Raw genomic sequence first — 24,234 nt, 5'->3', positions numbered from 1 at the left:
GCCAGGTTTGGGCTCTGCTAAGGTCCATTCCTGGGGCTTGGTTGCTGCCAGGGAACCAGGCACTGGTGCTGGTCTGAGATTCCTGAAAGAGGGGTTTGCCCACATGCTGAGTGTGACACCTCTGTTCCAGGACTGGAGCATAGAGCGTAAACAACTAATTACCCAGAGAGAAGAACTTGTGAGCCCTGGTGTGACGGTGCATCTGGTACCTCCTGCCAGAGCAACAACAAATACAGTGAGTGAACAGGAGGAAATAATTCACTTAATGCCAGTTTAGCAGAGTGGGTCAGTGAACTCTAGATGAAACTTGCCCATCAGAAGGGTTTGGGATTCCCCCTTTGAAAGAGCCAGTTTCCTGCACTGCAAAGATGCAGCCCAGCTCAGCAATGCTGGTTAAAGCCTGAGAGAGATGCAGGGAGAGAGAGTGCTGCATTGGACGAGCCTATCACCCTATTGTGTTTCCTATACATCCATTGTCATGGCGATCACACTCAGACTGCGGGTTGCCCAGCTCAGGACCCGCCTTTCTCCAAATAGAGCCCCCAGAATAAAGAAATGCTTCAGAATAATTTACCTTGTGGGGAGGAACCACCGACATCACCGCTGGAGTCACCATCTAGGCAACAAATACACAAGAGATCAGAGCAGAGCATGGCCCCACCCAGGCCCATATGCTGCCCTCATGCAGCTACACCATGGGCAATACCTGGCTGGTGGCCGTGCTGCTGAAAGGGGCCTGGGGTTAGAGGATCACAAACTGAATCTGAGTCTGTTACTTGGGGTTTTCAGAACCTAAAATAGTGGTAAGCTAACTGTTTCACAGCAATTTCCATCTGATAAATGATTTATACAAGTAAGCATGCTCTTATCTAAAATTACAATTGTTTAGATTTTAACACACACCCATACGCAATAGGCTTTAGGATATCCCCGACATAGTTACCCACAGTCTGAGATGGTTTTGAGTAATCACCAGCCGGACTTCCAGGGGCCCTCTTTCTATCCAGCTGATGGGGAGTTTAGATGTCAGCTCCTTGTCCTGAGAAAAGTTTCTTCGGGTATTTACTGTTACTCTAACAAAGCACATAACCAGCACTGACTCCTAGTGGGTCAGCATAATGACCTCTACTGAGTCAGCAATTGTCCTAATTTCAACACGCTGCTCATCATCTCAAAACATTTCTAGTATTTTTAGCCATAACAACAATATATCGGAGGCATTTAAAACCAAGCTTGCTATTCACTTACTTTCCTCTGCAACTTTCTATCCCATCCTCCCATTCTGATTAACAAACTGCAAGTCTTCCCTTGTCTGACCTTGTCTCACATTATTGCCAGCTATGTGATGTTTGGTTTTCAGCCAACAGTGGCTACACATATAAAATGACTGACTGCAGCGCTGTCAAGTTCTGGGATACATGCAGGAATGTCAAATTCCAGGGCAACAAGTCAGCAATGGGACGTAGTTGTGAAAAGGGCTAACATTGTATGTAAGACATGGGAGGTCATTGGCCCGCTCTGCTTGGCACCGATGAGGCCTCAGCTGAAGTACAGTGTCCAGTTCTGCGTGTGACACTTTAGGAAAGATGTGGACAAATTGGAGAAAGTCCAGAGGAGAGCAACAAAAATGATCAAAGGTTTAGAAAACCTGATCTAGGAGGAAAGGTTAAAAAGCTGGGACTGTTTAATCTTGAGAAAAGAAGCCTGAGTGGGGATCTGATAACGGTCTCCAAATATGTTATGGTCTCTTATAAAGAATCATCGAATCATAGAAGATTAGGGTTTGAAGAGACCTCAGTAGGTCATCTAGTCCAGCCCGCTGCTCAAAGCAGGACCAACACCAACTAAATCATCCCAGCCAGGGCTTTGTCAGGCCTGACCTTAAAAACCTCTAACTGTGGTGATTCCACCATTTCCCTAGGTAACCCAGTGCTTCACCACCCTCCTAGTGAAATAATGTTTCCTCATATCCAATCTAGATCTCCCCCACTGCAACTTGAGACCATTGCTCCTTGTTCTGAGCACACCACTGAGATCAGCTGAGCTCCATCCTCTTTGGAACCCTCCTTCAGGTAGTTGAAGGCTGCTCTCAAATCCCCCATCACTCTTCTCTTCTGCAGACTAAACAAGTCCAGTTCCCTCAGCTGCTCCTCATAAGTCATGTACCCCAGCCCCCTGATCATTTTTGTTGCCCTCCGCTGGAATCTCTCCAATTTGTCCACATCCTTTCTGTAGTGGGGGGCCCAAAACTGGATGCAATACTCCAGATGTGGCCTCACTAGTGCCGAATAGAGGGGAATAATCACTTCCTCGATCTGCTGGCAATGCTCCTACTAATGCAGCCCAATATGCCATTAGCCTTCTTGGCAACAAGGGCACACTGCTGACTCATATCCAGCTTCTTATCCACTGTAATACCCAGGTCCTTTTCTGCAGAACTGCTGCTTAGCCAGTCGATCCCAAGCCTGTAGTGGTGCATGGGATTCTTCCGTCCTAAGTGCAGGTCTCTGCACTTGTCCTTGTTTAACCTCATCAGATTTCTTTTGATCCAATCCTCCAATGTGTCTAGGTCACTCTGGATCCTAGCCCTACCCTCCAGCTTATCTACCTCTCCCCCAGCTTAGTGTCATCCACAAATTTGCTGAGAGTGAAATCTATCCCGTTATCCAGATCATTAATAAAGAAGTTGAACAAAACCGGCCCCAGGACCGACCCCTGGGGCACGCTGCTTGATACCGTTGATCGAGCTGTTGATCACTACCCACTGAGCCCAACAATCTAGCCAGCTTTCTATCCACCTTATAGTCTATTCTTCCAATCCATCCTTTTTTAACTTGCTGGACGGTGATGAATTGTTCTCAGTGCCTACTGAAAGTAAGAGAAGCAATAATGGGCTTAATCTGCAGCAAGGGAGGATTAGGTTAGACCAGAGGTAGGCAAACTATGGCACACGTGCCGCCTTTGGCACACTAGCTGATTTTCAGTGGCACTCACACTGCCTGGGTCCTGGCCACCGGTCCAGGGGGCTCTGCATTTTAATTTAATTTTAAATGAAGCTTCTTAAACATTTTAAAAACCTTATTTACTTAACATACAACAATAGTTTAGTTATATATTCTAGATTTCTAGAAAGAGACCTTCTAAAAATGTTAAAATGTATTACTGGCACACGAAACCTTAAATCAGCGTGAATAAATGAAGACTTGGCACACCACTTCTGAAAGGTTGCCGACCCCTGGGTTAGACAGTAGAAAAAACTTTCTAACTATAGGGCTAGTGAAGCTCTGGAATAGGCTTCCAAGGGAGGTTGTGGAATACCTGTCATTGGAGGTTTTTCAAAACAGATTGGACAAACTCCTGGCAGGGATGGTCCAGCTTCACTTGGTCCTGCCTCAGTGCAGGGGGCTGGACTTGATGACATCTTGAGGTCCCTTCCAGCCAGACATTTCTATGATGTCCCTGACCCCACCTGCCTGTGTTGAGCTGTCTGAGCTGAGATGGGTTAAAATGGGGGTGGAGTGTGGGGGGGTCCCTGTGTCAAATTTTGAAAAAAGATGTTTTGTGATAATTTTTTTTTTCAGATTTTGATGAAATTCAGCATTTGGATTTCCAGGGGATTATTATTTAATTGTCATTCTCACTCTGCCATCACCCCCACTTGCCTGTGATGCTGAGTTGCTGGGCAGGGCTGAGCTGGTATCTGATCACCTGGTTATCGCTGTCCTTGATCTCGTACTCGCAGGAGTAACTCCCAGAACTGTTCCTGGACACCACATGGTCATAGTTGTAGGTGACCTTCTCCTCTGAACCCCGCTGGGATGAAACCTCCTCCCCGTCCTTGCAGAAGATGATGCGGGTGGCCAGGAGCTGGGACAGCACGGAGCACTGGAGCCGCATGGAGTCCCCTGGCTGGGCAGACGTCTGGCTCAGGTAGAGGATGGGGCCACGGAGAGTGCCTGGGAAGGGGAATGGGTCAACACTATCAGTGGGGCGTTGGTGGCGCCCAGCACTGTTGGTGGGACAGGATGCAAATGGCAGATGGGTCTGTGCCACATCGTGGTTGGAGGGTCTGATTACAGCTCAACTGGGCAGATGGGGAGATGAACTCTCTCTGGTGACCGGAAGCTTCATTAAGTGGGATCATTTGGGTTGTGGAAGGGCTTGGAGGCTCAGTGGGCTGGGCTCCAATTGTCTGGCACTGCACACTCTCCTAGAACAAAGGGCCCTGACGCGGGCACCCGGCTGACATAGCTGGAGCAGTACAGCTGGGAGAGAGGCGACCCCTCAGCAAGACCGGCCCCTGGCCATTGAGGGCTGTCTAGGGCAGAGGTTCTCAACCTTCTTCTTTCTGAGCCCCTGCTCCATCCCACAACATGCTATAAAAACTCCATGACCCAGCTGTACCACGACAACTGTTTTTCTGTATATAAAAGCCAGGGCCAGAGTTAGGGGGTAGCCAGGGGTGGCTCCAGGCCCCAGCATGCCAAGCACGTGCTTGGGGCGGCAAGCTGCAGGGGGCGCTCTGCCGGCTCCGCGAGGGTGGCAGGCAGGCTGCCTCCGGCGGTTTGCCTGCAGAGGGTCCGCCAAAGCCGCAGGACCAGCGGACCCTCCGCAGGCAAACCGCCGGAGGCAGCCTGCCTGCCATGCTTGGGGTGCCAAAATCCCTAGAGCCGCCCCTGGGGGTAGCAAGCCGGGCATTTGCCCAGGGCCCCACACCAAAGAGAGCACCACAAAGCTAAGTTGATCAGGCTTTGGCTTCAGTCCCGTGTGGTGGCGCTTTGGCTTTCTGTCCCACCCCTTGCTGCTGCCTTGCCCAGGCAGCCAGCAAAGAAGCAACTCAGCCAGCCCCTGCTGCACTGGGTGCAGGGTCACTGGGTGCAGCTTCCTGGCCCGGGTCATATGGGAGCTCAGCCTGGTTTATAAAATGGTCCCTTCTGGCCATACCCTTTCGAATTCCACCTGCTGACTATTAGCAGTGCGGCTGACATTTATGGACAAGGTGCAGGCTGAGTCCATGTGGGGGTGAGCTGCATGGGAGAAACCTGCGGCCATGAAGGGCTGGGAGCTGATGCCATGGGAAGGTAAATCCCTTGGGGCCAGAGCTATGGTGTTCTCTGCTTACCAGAGCTAGTGACCTGAGGGTGGGATGGGTTGTGGACCCCTGTTTCACCCCAGCCATGTGTCACTCATGTGTCACCCCATGTGTCACCCATGTGTCACACCAGCCCCCTATCAGACCAGAGCTGAGAGGCAATGGGACAGGGAGGGGTTGGTCAGATCCCTGCTCGAATCCCACACAGCCCCGCGCACCTTCCCGGGCCATTGCTGCTGACACCACAGTGAGCAGGGAGCAGCCAAAGGGGTGGTGGCTGGAGGCCTGAAAACAGAGGGGTAAATGCCCTGGGTAGAATGGGGACAGAAAGACAGACGGACTCACCGGGTACTGAACATATCTCCTGGCTGCTGGAACTCAGCGCTGGGAACAGAAAGGTGCCGTGCGGTTAGTGCTGGAGATAAAATCTCTCCCTTTTCTGAGGTCCCTCTTCAGAGACAAAAACTGCCTTTAATAGGAAAAAATTGCTGATTTGTGTTTTGGTAAAGAAGCAAACCAGGCAAGATGTTAGATCTGGGGCATGGCACGCAGACCTTGGCTGAGCTGGGAACCGCCTTTCCCTTCAGCTCTCTAGAGGGCCAGATCCTCAGCTGGTGAAAACCGGCCTGACTCCAGTGGAACGACACCGATCTGGCCCAGCAGCTCTCACACTCGGTGTTTACACTGGCTCCCATTTCTCTCCCACTAAACGGGAGTTGCTGGCTGTCTAGGCCAGGGGCTGCTCTCAGTTTTGTTTCCTTCCAACTTGCTACGACTTAGCGCAGGGTTCCCGCATACTCACCGGGCAGCAAGAGACAGAGAGACAGGATCATCGGGGCACCGGGAGGAACCGATCAGGATGGAAACAGCCCAGCAGCTTCTTCTCCTGATGAGATCAGGAGGGGACAATCCACAGTCGCTCCCTGCTCCCACCTGCCCCCTCTGCCCTGTCTGACTTCGGAAGGGAAGCTCTGGTCTCTCTCTCTGCTCTGATCTGCCCCACTCTGCTCCCCAGGGTTGGAGTCTCCACCCAGCTCCTCTTCCTGTTGCCAGGCACCCTGGAGTCTGCAGCGCTCAGGCAGCACACATTTCAGCCTCTCTCCAACCTGCTCTGTCCTCTCCTCAGGTCTGATATTAATCACTGCTCCCTGTTTCCTACCCTGCACCGCCCCCTTTCCTTGCCCTGGCCACAGCGTCTCTATTTAGGCCTGCAAAATTGAGAACTGAAAGGGTCTGGTTTGCTTGTTTGAGTCTAAACATATCACTGAGGAAACACCTCCTGTCCCATCTCACTGCCCAGGGACCGAGACAGCCTCTGGCTAAAGGCACAGCTGGGCCAGAGTGAAAGGTCACTGGGTGATTGTGGGGCCTGGGATGTTGGATGAGTCTGAATCTTTTGCTACACTCTTTTCTCCAGTCCATGAGGAGAAGGACCCAGCTCCCCCAGGGGAAATTCACCCTCTGGGCTTGAGTTGGACATAAATGGGGTTGTGTAGGACCCCCTGCACATAGGTGAATTTCACCGCCAGAGAACAGCAATCACAGTTCTGCACTGGCTTCCCCACCTCCTTAGTCTCCACCCGCCCCATCCTCCACATCCAGCTCCAGCCACTTCTACAGAGTCTGCCATGACTTCCCTTCTCTTCTCATTCTGGGTTTCTGAGGAGTCTGCTGTCCCTGCTGAGAGACGGGCAGAAGGTCCCTTTCTCCTACCCTGGTTCCCTCTCGAATCACCTCCCCACTGCCGGGGTCGGGGGGAAGAACACAAGGCAGTTGAGAAAGAGCCTCCAGAAGTGACCTCTGAGGAGGTGGGGAGCTCAGATCAGAGCAGCTGGACAGGGGATGTTTGGGGTAGTTCAGATGCTTGAGGGATCATCAGCATAGCTCAGGTAAGGGTCAGTGGAGCACAGGTTGAGACTACCTGTTATAAGCAGTGCCCAGAAAACAGCAGCGTGAAAAAGGTAAATATGTTTTGCTCTTTTTAAAAATATCATTATTTCAAAACTTTTTGTAAAAAATATTTTTTAAAATATTTGCTGTTTTTTCCACCTTTCTTGGTGGCAAAATGGTGAAAATGGAGGGAGGGGAAATCCAAAAGCTGAAACTTTATAAAAAAATTATCCAAAAAAGTTTTTTTATGTAAATTTTCATTTTTTTCTTTTCATTTTCCAGTTTTATTTTTAGAACTCACCCCACCAAACAGTTTTAATGTTTTCTTTGAAAAAATGAAATCTTTGGAAATAATGAAAATATTTGGACAAAAACTCTCACTTTGGAGATTACTGCATTGTGGTGGCTCCGTCCAGAGTGACCCCCAGGGCTGTGGGTCAGGCTGAGCTGCTGGCACCCTTGGGTGGCAGCTGGGCCCTGCTTGTAGCTCAGACAATGCTGCCCAGAAAGGGTCTGATGCAAAGCTCCTTGGTGTCTATGGAAAGACTCCACTGACCTCACTGGCCTTGGGATCAGGCCACTGTGTAAGCGGGTCGGTTCTCTTGTGACAGAGAAATGGCTCAGGAGCTTTCACTTGGAGTGACCCCAACCCAGACTGGAACCAGGAACAGGGAAAGTCTCCACCATGGGTGGGTGAAGGGAAGGTTGATGACAGGACCATGCACAGCACATAGCAGGATGTGAAGAAGAGGAACTCAATCCCTGCATCCCCAGCAGAGCTTCCAACACAGCTGATATGTGAAGCAAGAACATGTGCATAAAGAAATGCTCCCGCTGCACATATCCTGCAGCTGCCTCATTCACACAGACCCTGAAAGGAGCAAACAGCTCCACACGGGGAAGAAATGATCAGGGCTCCTCTCTAGGCTAGTGATTTAACAAAGACTTGAAGGAGTCATCTGCATAGAGCCTGTGATAGAGAGAGCTATTGATTGATAGATCGATATATAGATAGATGGCTATGTATGGGGATAGAGAGAGACACACACACACACACACACACACACAAAGCATGTATATGGGGATGTTTTTAAATACCATGCTTGATTTATCACATGGTTAAGCAGAAAGACCAAGACTTCCTAAAACGATTAGTGAATTTGGGGCCATCTTAAAGGGGCTGATTTCCAGCAGGTGGGGGCTCAACGCAGTCTGTCTGTCACTCCTTAAGCTGTCTCACGCTGGGCTCCCAAATTATCGACCATTTTGGACGGTGTGACCAGAAGTGCTTGTGCCAATTGCTCATGTGCAGAATCTGTCTTTGAGACCAGCTGTAGGAGTACGAGGGGCTGCGTCCCCACGACCCATTCTAGCTCTGGCCCTCCGGTGAGACTGCAATCAAGGGCAATGGGTGCGAGTTGTGATGGGGATTTTGTGATAAAGCTCCTCTGGCACACAACCACACTGCGCGGATGCTGAGCGGCCAGTCCAGTTCTCAGCTGCCTCAAACTTCCCTGCAGGGTGAACATTTGTCATTTCCTGCTGAGGCAATAGAGGCAGCTGTGTGAAAGCTGTGGGCACCCTGACATGTTCCCAAAGCAGATGGACTTGACCCAGCACCTGCCCATGAAACTCAGTCCTTACCGCTATGGTACTTCATGGGAAAGTATCTCGTATCAGCTAAGGGGTGAATTATACCTCTCTATTTACACCAATATAAGTTCCTGTGCATATTCATGTTCTGGTATAAGAGAGCCCTTTTCTGGTTTACTTTATCTTGTTTTGAAAGCAATACAAACTATAAGGTGTACATTTTTAACAGTGAGGATAATTTACCATGGGAAAAACTTACTACGGGTTTGTGGTGGCTTGCCCATCACTGGCAATTTTTAAATCAAGCGTGGATGTTTTTCTCAAAGAGATGCTCTAATTCAAACAGGAATTATTTGGGGGGCAGTTCTCTGTCTTGTGTTATACAGGAGGTCAGACTAGATGATCCCAGTGGTCCTTTCTGATCTTAGAATCTGTGACTAAACCTGACAAAGACTCTGACCCCGTGGGAGTTATACCAGAAAAAGCTATAGTTGTAAAATTCTCTGTGTATGGAGAAGCCCTGGGATGAACAGCCCTTCCCATCAATGCTCTCCCTGTACATCCCCTGTCACTGGAGTATCTGAGTCTTTCACAATTATTAATGGGTTTATCCTCAGACACTTCTGAAGCTCACCTCTGTTGTGTATTTGGTTGTCATGGTTTCTGTTGCTATGGCAACTGAGTTAGAGTATTATGGTCTGTAAATAAAATGGTGGTTTTGTTAGCTGTCTGCTCTCTGGCCTCAAGTGATTTCTTCCTAAACTGGCTGCCCCCAAGGATACAACAAGTGGCGACGAGGATGGGATTCCGGTGCTGCTCCAGTAACAGAAGGAAGTAGAAGTCAAGGTAAAGAACAAACAAACAAAAAAGCTGCTTCTTTGCACTGACTGTGAAAGTGAAACTAAAATCATGGCTACTCTGACCAGGCCTCTGGAGCCTTTTGATGAGAATACAGAGCAGTGGCATGTGTATACTGAGCGTTTTGAGCTTTTTTTTATTGCAAATGACATTACAGAAGCAAAGAAGGTGCCAATATTCTTAAGTGTTGTAGGAGCTAAAACCTACTCCCTGCTACACAGCTTACTACACCCTGTTAAGCCAGCAACTAAACCTTACAGTGACATTGTGGAAATCCTGGGGTCCCATTTTTCCCCAAAACCACTGGTAATTGCTGAAAGATATAGGTTCCACAAAAGAGACCAAAAGGAAGATGAAACAGTTGTACAATTTGTAGCCATTCTAAAAAAGCTAGCAGAACACTGTGAATTTAAAGAAATGTTACATGATGCCCTGCGTGACAGGTTAGTGTGTGGCCTGTACAGTGAAGCTATACAGAAGCGCCTACTGACAGAGGCTCAGCTTACCTTACAGAAGGCTGTTGATATTGCTGTCTCCATGGAACTGGCTACAAGGAGGCACAATACATCGGTGCACCCCCTAGGGTGCAAAAAGTGTCACAAGAACCGACCCACAAAACTGTGCAGAGTCAAGAATGTTACCGCTGTGGTAAGCCAGGACACCAGGCATCAGAATGCTGGTGTAAGGACCTGGTGTGTCGACACTGTGGCAAAAAGGGACACATTGAGTGTGCCTGTAAACAAAAGAAAAAGAGGCCTGTGGTCTGGCCGACAAAAAGAGGAACCTTGCATACTCTAGAGCAGACCCAGGATGATCAAGGAGACACCTCATCACAAGAGGAAGTGCCACTGCATGTTTTGTCTTTGGCAGCGGGCTCACATGAATACTGGGTAACCCCCTTATTGGAGGGCAAACCTATACGCATGGAACTGGACACCGGTGCAGCTGTCTCGCTGGTCTCTGAGACTGTGTATAAAGAAAAGCTACAGCATCTTCCGCTTAAGGCAACAAAAACTGTTCTGAAGACGTATACGGGAGAAGCTGTGCCCATGGTCGGCACTATTGATGTTAAGGTGGAGCTCAATGGACAGGCCGCTAGATTGCCACTGTTTGTGGTGAGAGGTAACTACCCAGCCTTAATGGGTAGGTCTTGGCTTGGGAAGATTCAACTGAACTGGGCAGAAGTGCACCGGATGACTAAAGAAGAAACCAGTCTAACCCTATACTAAGGAAACATGCTGCTGTTTTTGGAGATGATTTGGGAAGTATGAAGGGAATCACTGTGACATTGAACATTAAACCTGGCAGTCCACCAAAATATCTGAAAGCCCGAACTGTGCCATATGCCATCAGGCCAAAGGTTGAAGCAGACCTGGAGCGCCTGGTCACCAATGGAGTCCTAATACCAGTTACCCATAGCTCATGGGCCACTCCTATCGTTCCAATAGTGAAGAAAGATGGCTCTCTCCGGATTTGCGGTGATTTTAAAGTCACTGTCAACCCAGTGTTGTGTGCAGAGCAATACCCGCTTCCCCGCATCGATGACCTCTTCGCAGGCCTGGCTGGGGGACAAAAGTTCAGTAAGATTGATCTGAGTCAAGCATATTTACAGATGCACGTCGATGAAAAGTCCCAAGAGCTGTTGACTATTGTGACTCATAAGGGGCTTTATCGATACTGTCGCCTACCCTTCGGAATAACATCGGCTCCCGCCCTGTTCCAGAGAGCTATGGACCAGATCTTGTGTGGCTTGTCAGGAGTTCAGTGCTATCTGGATGACATCCTGGTCACTGGAAGAAATGAAGAGGATCACTTAAAGAATTTAGAGGCTACCCTACAAAGATTGGAAGAGTATGGCCTACGAGTTCGCAAAGACAAGTGTGAATTCTTCAAGCCCTCCGTTGAATATTTGGGACACATCATCGATTCTGCAGGTCTTCATAAGGCCCCTGCAAAAGTTAAAGCTATTGTGGGCTCCCCCACCACGAAATGTAAGCCAGCTGCGCTCGTTTCTAGGACTACTGAACTATTATGGAAAGTTCATCTCACAGTTAGCCACACTGCTAAAACCACTTCACGAGCTCCTTGGGCAGAACAAGGCCTGGAAGTGGACTGAAGCCTGTGATGTTGCATTTAACAAAGCTAAGGATGCATTGTTAAATTCTGAAGTTCTAACGCACTTTGATCCATCCTTACCCCTGCAATTGGCCTGCGATGCCTCCTTATGGAGTGGGAGCAGTCGTGTCACACATTATGCCTTCGGGAGAAGAGAGACCTATTGCTTTTGCTTCACGCACTCTAAGCAAAGCAGAAACTAACTACGCCCAAATCGAACGGGAGGCATTAGGAATTGTTTTTGGAATTCGGAAGTTTCATCAGTACCTCTTTGGGCGAAAGTTTACTCTTCTTACAGACCATCGACCTCTGACGTCAATTTTTGGACCCTACACAGGCATTCCCCCATTAGCTGCTAGTCGTATGCAACGTTGGGCATTGTTACTTTCAGCACACACATATGAAATTAAATATCGGAAATCCACGCTGCACGGCAATGCAGATGGCCTCTCGAGGTTGCCTTTGCCAGTCAAACATCAAGATAGCGCCCAAAAGGAAATCTTCTACTTTGAACAGGTAGAGAATACACCCATCACTGCTACTCAGATAAAGAAAGCAACTCGCGTTGACCCAGTATTGTCCCAAGTTATGGACCTGGTGATGCATGGAAAATCTCGACAAACCTCTCCGGTCTCATCCGACCTTGTTCCCTACATGTCCAAACGGATGGAGTTATCGGTCCAATCTGGTTGTTTGTTGTGGGGGAGACGTGTCATTATTCCACCACCACTGAGATCACAGATGTTAGAACAGCTACATTCCGGTCACTGTGGAATAGTGCGCATGAAGGAAATTGCACGAAGCTATTTTTGGTGGCCTGGATTGGACAGCGCTATTGAAGAGAAGGCAAAAGCTTGTATGTCATGTCAGGGTGTGAGGAATGCACCCCAGTGGGCACCCCTACACCCATGGGACTGGCCTGAAAACCCGTGGCAACGTATTCACGTTGACTTTGCTGGCCCCTTGAAGGAAGCATGTTCTTGGTGGCAATAGATGCCCATTCTAAATGGCCAGAAGTCTCTATAATGCAGTCCACTTCTGCAGAGAGTACTATCCAAAAACTACGAGGACTCTTTAGTCGTTTTGGTCTGCCAGAACAACTTGTGAGCGACAACGGACCGCAGTTCGTTTCTCAGGAGTTTCAAAATTTTATGAAGGCAAATGGGATACACCACATCACGTCAGCACCATATCATCCGTCCACCAACAGATTAGCTGAAAGATTTGTGCAGACAATGAAAAACGCTTTGAAATCAGCAAGGGGACAACACTCCATTCAAAAGCGTCTTGATATCTTCTTACTTTCCTACAGAAACACCCCTCATGCTACGACCCAGGCATCCCCAGCCTTTCTAATGTTGGGACGACAGCTGCGCACTTGCTTTGATCTGCTGAAACCTTCTGAACCCCGACAAACTGTGCAACATCAGCAGCAATATCAAGTCATCAGACGGGCACCCAGAGCAAAAGACAGAACCTTTAGCCCGGGACAGCCAGTTTTGGCTCGGAATTATACTTCCAGAGCTAAATGGGTCCCAGCCACAGTCATCACTCAAACAGGACCTGTTTCCTACACAGTCCGGACTGCAGAGAATGTTACCTGGAGGCGACATGTAGATCAGCTGTTGCCAGGTCATGCCAGTCCTCAAGACCCATCTGCAGTTGAGGGGTCTGACTTCACCTCTTCTGGTGAGGCACCGAATCACGAGTCACCTGTTCCTGACTGTTCTCCTCCATTACTGCCGGCGGCTGAGATACCCCTTTGCCCAGCACGAGCTGATACCACCTCCTCACCCGTTCGTGCTGCGGACCCTGAGCCCCTAGTGCTTTCGGGTGCAATAACACCAGAAGTTCGCCGTAATCCACCTAGAGACAGAAGGCCTCCTCATCGGCTGGATCTCTAGCTAGGGCGAACCCACGGTTATGGGGCAAAATAATCCCCAGGGTTTAGCCGGGAATGGAGGCAGTCTACCCTCCTTCTCTAGTCTAGTGTGTGTTTGTTTTTTTTTATTTAGGGGATGTTCTTATTAGGGGGGGAGGAATATGTTGTGTATTTGGTTGTCATGGTTTCTGTTGCTATGGCAACTGAGTTAGAGTATTATGGTCTGTAAATAAAATGGTGGTTTTGTTAGCTGTCTGCTCTCTGGCCTCAAGTGATTTCTTCCTAAACTGGCTGCCCCCAAGGATACAACAACCTCATTTCACAGATGGGGAAACTGAGGCACAGAGCAAGCCCAAGTGACTGAGCCCAGGACATACAGGAGTTCACATGTGAGTGAGGGATTGAACCAAGGGCTCATGGTCCACTGCTCTAGCCACAAGATTGTACTTCCTCCCTGCAGCCCCCATTCCTCCCAATGGCCTGGATGACAATAACCAGAGTCATAACTGCCTGAAGCCAATGACCCTGGGCTTTTTCACCCAAAGAGGAAAAGAGCCTGAATGGGACTGGAAAATATGGAAAGCATGAGAGACACAAGCTGGTAAATCTGCTGCAGATGGTTTAATTTATCTCACAGTAGGTCCCACCCTCTTTTGTTTCTGAGCTAGGTCCTGCTTCCCTTCTCCTGGCCCAAACCTCAGGGCAGCCTGGGCAGAATTAGACCCATCTCTCCAGCCCTATGGATGGAGCCAGATGCTGCAGGACTAGAGAGCGACAGGCTGCTGCTCAGAAGAAGGAAGAGAGAGGATAGTCACTGCTGTGAGCTGGGGGCTCCTGCTCCTCAACTATCTGCACACACAGCCCAGCTGCTCTGTGCAGCTGCAGAGGGAGGGAACCACAGGACGAGCTGACAGCACCCTGAGCATCTTCTCATGCCTAGCCTGAGCTAGCTCTCCCCGGCCTGACTGAGTTAGCAGCCCAGCGAGGTGGGGGTGTATCATACGCTAAGATGTGGGATTAAATAAGATGCTCACACAATGTTATTTTTGTCCTCACACATTAACCTGCCTCCCCTCCCCCCCGCTTTAGTCTGTTCTCATGAGGTTTTCAGGGGAGTTTATTTAAAGGCCAGAAGGGACCAATGTGACCATCTAGTCAGAACATCTACATAGCCCAGGCCTGAGAGCCTCCCCCAGGGATCCCTGATTTGAGCTACTCACTTCTAGCTGAGCTAGAGCACATCTGGTAGAAAGAGACATCCCCTCTTGGTTTAACGACTCCAAACCGGCTCCCATTTCTAAACACTAAGGTGGCTGTGGCTGATCAGCGAAAGAGAGGACCAGGGGAAAGGGAGATGCTGGACTGGGACAGAGCAACTGGAGATGGGCCATGAGATTTAGCTCCAGGTGTGGGTCCTAATCTGATCTTCCTCAGAGTTGGGGGTGTGGACTTTAGGTTCTGGTATGAGACAGCCCCAAAGGCTGGGTGTGGGGACTCTCTTTCTGAGACTAAAAGCACAATAGGTACCAGATACAATGATCCAGAGTCTGACTGAGGAGGGGAAGAAGATGCTTGATCTAGGGTAGCTGAGCCACCTAATGGTGAATGGGGAAGAGGGACCAGATGGAGCTGTTGATCTCGGCAGAGATTTCAGAAAGCTCAGTGGAGTGTGCAGATCCGGTGTGTACCCACGGCCTGCCATTGACAGACTGACTGGGCAGCTAGGCAAGGCCACTGACAATCCTAGGTTACACTGTAACAAAAGACACTGGGAAGTTTAACACTCCAGTGAAGAATACAACCCACAGCAGATTGTCAGGAGAGGGATTGTGTTGTATGAAACCTACCTGTACAGCACCAGCCTACCAATGGTACTGAAGAAACAACACATTCGTAATGATGCCTGCAGCAGGGCCTGCTGAGAATTGTACATCAAGACCTTTCTCAATGGAAAATTAGATTTTGACTGAATGATTTTTTAATTTTTTCTTATTAATTAATTTGTGGAAGTCTGTGCTTTTTCTGAAGAGTTTTGATTTTTCATTGGAAAATGAAAAGCCCCCAAATATTTTGGCTTTTGGGAGTTTTCAACTGAAATAATTCAGTTTCCATTTGCCAAAACCAAATATTTCCCTCCCAATTTTCACATTTTCAATTTTTTGATGAAAAGTTCAATGCAATTTTCCACAGGGGAAAAAAAAATCCATGTTCTGCCCTGCTCCAGAGTGCACCATTCTTAAGCCCTCACTGGTTGCAGGTGGAATCTGTCAATGTTCTGTTCTGCCCTGTGTCCACATGACTCCCTGGAATGTCCTAGAGGTTAATGTACATTAGCCTGAAGGCCTCTGTGATGAGTGTGGGGCTGTGGGTGCAGGCTATGCTGGAGCTCTAGGCATAACTAACAGTATGAAGCAAAGGTTGTGAACAGAAGTAGAGCTGGTCTTGGGAGAATAGTAACACACTGGGTATTGGCTAACCAAGTAAGCTCATGTGAGAGGATGGTACAAGGACACACAGAGTTCTCAAGTAACACCATAAATACAGACTTAAGAGATGGTACAGGAACTCACTGACCGCTCCTAAAGGATAAGGAGGAGATGACAAGATAATTAGTGTATCTGTGTATCTGTAGTGTATCTGTAGCTCCTCACTAGGACTGTGCTTTGTCAACAACAAATCTGGCCGAGCACCTTTGCCACTGAACCGAGCCTGGGGTCTTTCTTTGTAGTAATATGAGGTTTCCTGTATCAACACACTGCACTGTCTGCTAGTGCAGCTGATGTCGGAGTTCTGAGAACAGCAGCACTAGCAGCATTACCAATGCTGCAGCACCAGCAGCACTTAGCAACACAAACTACAGTTGGTAATCGTACAATCATAGACATGTCAGGCTGGAAGGGACCTGAAGAAGTCATCAAGTCCAGCCCCCTGCACTGAGGCAGGATCAAGTAAACCTAGACCATCCCTGACAGGGGGTTTGTCCTACGTGTTCTTAATAATCTCTGATGAGGGGATTCCTCCATCTCCCCTTGGAAGCCTATTCCAGAGCTTAACTACCCTGATCATTAGAAAGCTTTTCCTACTATGGAGCCTAAACCTCCCTTGCTGCAGATGAAGCCCATTACTTCTTGCCCTATGTTTAGAAGGCACTGAGAACAATTGATCACCATCTTCTGTATAACAGTCCTTAACAGATTCGAAGATGGTTACCAGGTTCCCCTTCGATCTTTTTTTCTCAAGCCTTAACATGCTAAGTTTTTTTAACCTTTCTGCATAAGTGAAGTTTTCTAAAGCTTTGATCAGTTTTTTGTTGTTCTCTGGATTTTCTCTAATTTGTTCACATCCTGTTTAAATGCTGAGTTCAAAACCCTCCAAAGTGGGTCTCCCACAACCCAGGCAAATATTGAACCCCAGGGCAAAGGTTGGGAGGGGCCGGCACTTTTCAGAAGCTGCCCTGAATGAAACATTTTCAACAACCTGAAACAGACTTTTCCAATTTACTAACAAATTTCAAACACATCTCGAACTGTCTCAAATACCTGCTCTGATTTTTCAGTTTCCTGCCAGACCAAAACATCAATTATTTGCCCAGATCCACCTGCAAGTGACCTGCAATAACACACAGATGCAGCAACACTGCAGAAGCTTGTAAACCCACCACTGGCATCTTCAAAACACACCCATCGGAAATGGATGAAACCCCCCAGAGACTGACCCTCAAGTGATCACTTGGCTCCGAGATGTGCCCTGTAGCCTCCAGGTGTGGGGGGGGTCACACCTCTGAAGACAGTGTGAGGTATGGGGGGTGCTATGCCACAAGGCTTCCAGTGGCTTCCCCTGGCCTCAGTCACTTGGGGGGTCCCAGCAGATCCCATGTGACATGAGGGATCTCCTGCCACAGCTGCCCCCCATCAGCAGATCCCTGCCCTACTATGGGAGAAGCTGGGAAAGACAGGGGCTCTTATGTAAGATTACCTAGATTCCTGGAGCTCTGTCTGCTGGCAGCTCAGGGAGAGGCACACTGTCCCTGGGAGGGAGGGGGAGCCAAGGCAAACTCAGAGTCTGCCTGGCAACCAATAGGGAATGAGAAGCCCCTCCCAGGGAGTTCAGGAAAGGAGAGAAGCCATTTTTGAGTCAGTCTGGAGCCAGCCAGGGCAAGGGCAGGACTGGTTGTGTGGGGAGCTGGGAAGTCCCAGGCCTACATGCTGGGTTCCCCCCGAAAACTGGCTTCTAGGGACCTGAAAGCAAGATCCCTCAGCTTGGCTTGTCTTTCTCCGCTGATGATTCCCAGTGTAAACAGAGTCAGGATGAGCTCTACCCTGACATCTGATAGTGAATTGTGGCAAGTGTGGGAAAGAACTTCAGGGGCTGGTCTTGTTTGCATAGGCACACCCACCCTGCTTAGCATGAACCCACAGCAGCCCTAAATGCTCACTTTGGCTGCTGTGGGATCCCCAGTTTCTCTGTTATTGGGGCAGGAAGAATAAAGTGTTGTTACCCTGATTATGTGAATCAAGGTCAGTGGAACTGTTTTATGACAGAGGGACTCACCATCAACTGAGTAGCACTCACTAGACAAGGGACATGGGTTCCAAAAGCCAGTGAATTGAGAGAGGTTGGGGGAAGGTATGTGTAGCTGAGGGTATGGGTGTCTTTGAGGCATGGCTACTGCTTCTCTCCACTGCTGAATAGCAGAGATAATTTTGAGTCCCTTAAGAGTCTAGTTACAGAGTGCTGAGCTGAATTCACTTTGGGACAGTGGTGTACCAGCACTGGGGCTCCCCTACTACAAGCAGACATCACTAAGTGCTAAAATCATTAAAGAGCTAAAACTGCTGAGCTGAGCTGAGCTCACTGAGTGTTGTGTTAACTAGTGGGGGAGCCTGAAGATCTATTGCTAAGTGGCTGGCAGAGCAGAGCAGAGCAGTTTGTGAGATACCTACGGAACAATGAGTGGCACGGAGCTGAGCAGTTTGCGGGGGCACCTGGAGCGGCTCATGGGCAGCTGGTGAACTGGAGTGGCTGATAGAGCAGAGCAGTTTGTGGTGAAAGCTGCAGCAGAACCTCATGGAGAGGTGGGGCAGTCAGCCTCAGACCACATAAGGTGCCCCTTAACACCCCGTGCACCTCCTCATCCCCCCATTTCCACCCAGGCTGGGGGTGTAAAACTCTGCAGATAAACTTTTGAACTCTGGGACTGCACTGACCAGGGACAGAGACTTTTGGGTTGTTGGACTTTTGGATGATTTTTAGGTTGCTGGACTCAAGAGACTTTTGGAACTTTGGGGTGATCTTTTGCGTGGTTGGACTTAAGATCCTGAGAGGAAAAAGATACTGCCAAATTTACTTGGGGGTGGGTCTTTTGCTCATGGTTTGTGTTATGAATCCTGTTGTGGTGTTTCCCCAGCATAATGCCACATTGTTTCCCTCCTTTATTAAAAGGGTTTTGCTACACCCAGACTCCATGCTTGCGAGAGGGGAAGTATTGCCTCCTAGAGGCACCCGGGGGGTGGTATGTAATTGTCCCAGGTCACTGGGTGGGGGCTCAAGCTGGTTTTGCATTGTGTTATTGAAACAAAACCCCTGGATACTGAACCCGGCCGTTGTTGCTGCCAACTCAGAGGGGCAGAGGGGTTACACCAGTTTGTAGAGTTTTGCTGGGAAACTTCCCCAGCCAGGCTGAGTTCACCTCCCAGCTCCCTAGGTGAGACCAGTCACCACATGGTCAGCTCTGTTCTGGCTGCTAGTTCAGAGCTGCTGCCTGTGTGTGTCTGGATGCTGGGCTGGGAGACAACAGTTTGGATGTTAGTATAGTTGTGTAACCTGCACCTTGAGCCCTGCACCCCAGTTTGGTGAGGGGAAATCCTGGGACCAAAGCAGCCTGACTCTTGCCTGAAGAGGATCCCTGCCAGCAGAGATCAGCCCCTCTGCAGTGACCGAGTCATCTTTTAGTCAGTCAGTCAGTCAGTCAGTCAGAGAATTTGTTTTGGGGACACCCTTCTCCCCGAACTGTGTCCTCAAGCCAGGGAATGAGGGTTTGGCGATTTTATAACCTGCTGCATATTAAACCTGTGGAGGGATTTACCACCTTCTCCCACTTGCGAGTCCATTGGGGTGTACTGAACCCAGTCAGCCACACTGCTAAACCACTGCAGAAAATATCAGAAAGGTTGCTGTGTTGGTCTTGATCTGTAAAAAGCAACAAAGAGTCCTGTGGCACCTTATACACTAACAGATGTATTGGAGCATAGGCTTTTGTGGGTGAATACCCACTTTGTCAGACGCACTGCAGAAAAAAATTGTGTGTTCATAGGTCATCAAGGGCCCCAACAAAGCATGCGAACCAATGGGACACTAATCATACATTTGCTACATCAGGTCCCGTGACTGGGGAAAGTCATGGGAATTATCAGCATGGGCACTGGTGACCCTAAAATAGTGTTTTACCCTGTTATGTATGTTTGTCTCCTGTTTAATATAATTATTGTGTTGAATATATTGTATGTATTTGTGTTATTTCTTGGAAGTCTCCAACTAAACCTCTACCACGATATAACGTGACCCAATATAACATGAATTTGGATATAACACGGTAAAACAGTGCTCTGGAGGGGCGGGGCTGTGCACTCTGGTGGATCAAAGCAAGTTCGATATAATGCCGTTTCACCTATAATGTGGTAAGATTTTTTGGCTCCTGAGGACAGCGTTATATCGGGGTACAGGTGTATCTGGTAAGTAAGTAGGGTTACCCTGTGATTGGAGGGAAGGAGCGAGGGGGGTGGAGGCACCGCCAAATAAATTCATAGGAAAAAATAAAGAAGATACACCCTGCTGAGTGAATGGCAGGATCCAGAAGAACCCAGACCTGTCCATCAAAACCTGTAAGCAGATTGGCATTACAGAAGGTAACCAGGTGGAGAGAGGGCGCTACACTTATTATGCTCTTACATTCATGGGAGACCCCTGGGTCCTCAGAGACAAAAAAAGGCGGCTCCCCCAGGCCCTGTCTGGGCTCCCCCCACCACATACACTGCTTTTATCTTGCTAATCTCCCATCCCCTCATCCTGTTTCCATCCCCTGTTCTCCTCCTGCCATTTCCACCCCTTCCCTTCTCCTCCCCCTCCTCATTTCTACCTTCCCTTCCTTCTGCCCAACCCCCATCCCCTCCCTCCATCCCACTGACCTCCGCTTATCTGAGGGCTTTTCCTGACCCCTCCCCCAGCTATTGAGATCCTCCCCCAGGTGACAGTTGGGCTCCCCCATCTCCCCCAGGTGGCAGTTGGGTGTTCCCCCCCTTGACGGTCCCATCACTGACTCTGCTCGCCAGGCCCCTCCCCCCACAGGCAGTTCCCAAGTCGCTGCAGGTGGCTCCGGCCCATCCCCCAAGCTCGCCGCACCCAGGGCTAGCGGGTTTGGCCCGTCCCAGCAGGGCCCCACCAGGCTCCAGCAAGTCTCCAGCCCACAGAGCAAAGGGCCACGTAGCCCCTGACTGTTTGCTCCCCAGTGACGTCACTGCGCCCTGAAATGCAAACACGGGAGTTACACTGGCATTGCTCAGCTGTGGCCAGACGCCCGAGCGAGCGTGGGGAAGAGACGGGCTCTGCCTGCTGAGTTGCCAGCACTGGAGAGACACCAGGCAAAATTCTCACCTTTGTGAGCCGATCTGGAGTCCAGCTGGCCCAGGGACTGGGGGGACCAGGTTTGTTGGGTGTGTCTGTTTTTTATCAAACAGACAAGATGGGTGAGGTCAAACATTCTGTTGGACCAACTTCTGCTGGTGAGAGAGACACTTTTCAGCTACACGACTCTGCTATCCTGAGACCTACACGGGTACAACAATTTTTATTTTTCTGGTAAGGGATGCTGGGGTAGCGAAGGCCTGAAGAGGAAAGAGCCAGTGGCCACCACTGCCAAAGGAAAGGCTGGCTAGCAACAGAGGTGGGATTCAAACTCACCCATGTCTAATACAAAGGATCAACCATTAGCTCCTCAGCCACCATCTTATCTACTGGAGTATCTTTCCCATGAGTTGTCATTTTGTCAGCTGAGACCAGGCACCCAAGTGACTGTATAGAAGGAAACATAGGGCTGGCCTGCAGGCATACCAAGCCCATAGCCAGATCATGCGAGATCGCTGAGTGGTTAAGGCTCTAGACTACTAATCTATTATGTGCTGCTGTCCCCGTTGGTTGTGGGCTGTCACTTCTTTTTGTGGAGGCAGCTGCTTGGTCATTCTTCTGCACCCACAAATTGGGTGCCACAGCACTTCCTACACCAGGTAGGACTCAAACCCAGTTTAAAATAATGAGAATTAAGCACGAAACCTCTACACCACTGGTCTCTTTGCAGACCTCCTCTGCTATGTCTGCTCTACCCTGTCTTGGGTGCCTGGCCTGGGTGCCTGGCGTTGGCTGACCAAGCACAGCTGGTGGAAAGAGGCCCTTTTGGCTGATAAAGTGACCAAGCGGTTAAAGTGCTGGATTTCCAATCTGTTGTACCAAGAGCATCACAGTGGATCACAAATTGAATGCGAGTCAACAATGTGACACAGTCACAAAAAATGCTACTGTCATTCTGGGAAGTATTAACAAGAGTGTGGTATGTGAGGTTGTTGTCCCACCCTCTCCTTGAAACTGGACTGTGTCCAATTCTGGGTGTCAGTACTGTTTTAATTTTTTTGGTCTTGCAATAATGTTATTTCTTCTGTACATGACTTGTTTAGTTTATGGTTGTCTTTTGGGTGCTGCCCATGCTGCTTTGTTATTGTAGAGTCAGACATTGGGCCTGTGCACACACTGGTTTGTTTTCATTTCCATGTCTGAGTTTAGATTTGTGCTGGTTGTTAACGCCTTTATGAAGCACAGAAATATTATTTGCCCTGGCTTTAGAGGGGCAGGAGGGGACTTACCAAAGCTCACACAGAGTCAGTGGAACAGCTGGGAATGGAACCCAGGAACCCCCCAAGCACTGGGTGTTAGCATCAAATTCCATCTTCCCACCCTATACAGTGGGAAGTCTTATGTCTTGTCAGTGCACAGAACTTACACCATTGGGCATAAAAGCAAAACATAACTAGAGGCTGGAATCTGTCTGGATTGGGGTGCAGCAGTAGTTATACCATAGTGAGGGTTGTGTTAAAGACATTCATGCTTTGACAGTGGAAAGAATGGTGAATATTGTGTGTTTTGAATGAGTTTTAATGAAACAAAACTTGGGTTAAAATCTTTAGTCAGTGATGAACTGTTTGGTATATAGATTGTACAATTTGTACTTCTGGAAAGTTTATGGTATGCTGTTGAAAAATGGGTGTTTTAGTGATCCCCCCCCCCTTTTTGATATATTCTTCCAGCAGAAAGATACAATCACAGATATATCCCACATTTGAATACATCATTGCTTCTATAATCGGAATCCCAAGAGTACCAATTTAGGTCAATGCATGGCATATAAAAAGTATTTAAAAACTGGACATCAATCTAGAATTCCTGCCAAATATCAGCTCAAAACCATATACCAAAGCCAAATACTGACATGATGTTCTCTTGCCTCCACATGGCTGCACTCTCTGGAGGAGGCTAACAAATAGTTTCATAAACTCATAGCTTTGTGGGCCTTGGGTCACATTTTCAGGCCTTTATCCCCAAACACGATGGTTATAATATTACCTTTTTTTTTAATGAAAGCCGAGATTCTAACTGAACCCCCGACCCTCAGACTGGGGGCTTTATGTAGACCATCAAATGCCATGAGACTGATCTTTAAGTCATCAGACTTGGCCACACCCCTCCCAGGGGCAGTCAGTGGGGCTGGTGGAGGAGAGCGCTGGGCTGGGCCATGGGGATGGGGCTCCGTGTCAATACAATGATGAAATTGGGCCATGTGACTCATTTTCCATCTCTCTCTCTCTCCTGTAGGGGGCGGCAGTGCGGAGGAGGGGAGCGCCCTGCAGCAAACTCGGCAGGGCAGCCCGCGTCCTTCCCTCCCCACCGACCGGAGCAGCGCGAAGCCCTCCCAGCAGGCGGCGTGGCGATCAGGGCCGCGGGGTGAGCACCCCGCTGAAGCCCTGGCCGCCCCCGTCTCTCTCGGCCCCCCGCGCCCTCCCCCGTCGACCCGGCGCGCACTGCAGCACAGGGAGTCCCCTGGCTCTGGCCGCCCTGTAGGGTTTTGTTTTGTTTTGTTTTCTCCCCTGCTTTGCCGGCCGTGCCGTTCCCCCCACACACCTCGCTTTGCCGCTCCAGCCACTCCGCAGGTTGTTGTTTTTTTCACCTGCTTTGCTGCTCCAGCCGTGCAGTATTTTTGTTCCCCGCTTTACCGCTCCGGCTGTGCTGCAGGTTTCTTTTTCCTCCTGCTTTTCCGTTCCAGCCGCGCCATTTTTGTCCCCTGCTTTACCGCTCCGGCCGCACCGTGGTTTTTTTTTTTTTTGTTGTTGTTGTTTTTTCCCCCTGCTTTGCTGCTCCGGCTTTGCTGCATTTTTGACCCCCCCACACACACTTTGCCGTTCCAGACGCGCTGTTTTTTTGTTCCCCCCACCCCGGTTTGCCGCTCTGGCCGTGCTGTGTTGTTTGTTTTTTTTCCCCTGCTTTGCTGCTCCGGCGGACCCCCCCGCCTTTTTTTTTTTTTTGCTTGGGGCTGCAAAAAAGCCAGAGCTGGCCCTGGACATGTGTGTTCCCACTTGTGGATTTTTGGCGTGATGAGAGTCGTTGTGGTGGGGAGCTCTCATTCTGCTTCTCTATCAGGTCCAGGTGGTGCTTTCTCTCTCTCTTTTTCTGTTTCTTCTTGCTCTCTTTTTCTTTTATCTCCAGT

General features: G+C 49.2%; 1 long non-coding RNA gene across 1 annotated transcript; it reads left to right on the top strand.

Annotated features, from left to right (window-relative positions):
- The first annotated feature begins 128 nt into the window (after positions 1-128).
- LOC120394303 lies at positions 129-14,410 on the top strand. The gene is made up of 3 exons (XR_005592253.1): positions 129-235; positions 3,743-3,930; positions 14,099-14,410. It is a non-coding gene; the product is annotated as an uncharacterized LOC120394303 (long non-coding RNA).
- The last annotated feature ends 9,824 nt before the right edge of the window (positions 14,411-24,234 follow it).

The sequence above is a fragment of the Mauremys reevesii genome, unplaced genomic scaffold, assembly GCF_016161935.1.
Source record: "Mauremys reevesii isolate NIE-2019 unplaced genomic scaffold, ASM1616193v1 Contig5, whole genome shotgun sequence".
NCBI lineage: Eukaryota > Metazoa > Chordata > Testudines > Geoemydidae > Mauremys > Mauremys reevesii.
The sequence above is the reverse complement of the archived record's forward strand: the minus strand, read 5'-3'. Positions and strand labels throughout refer to the sequence as shown.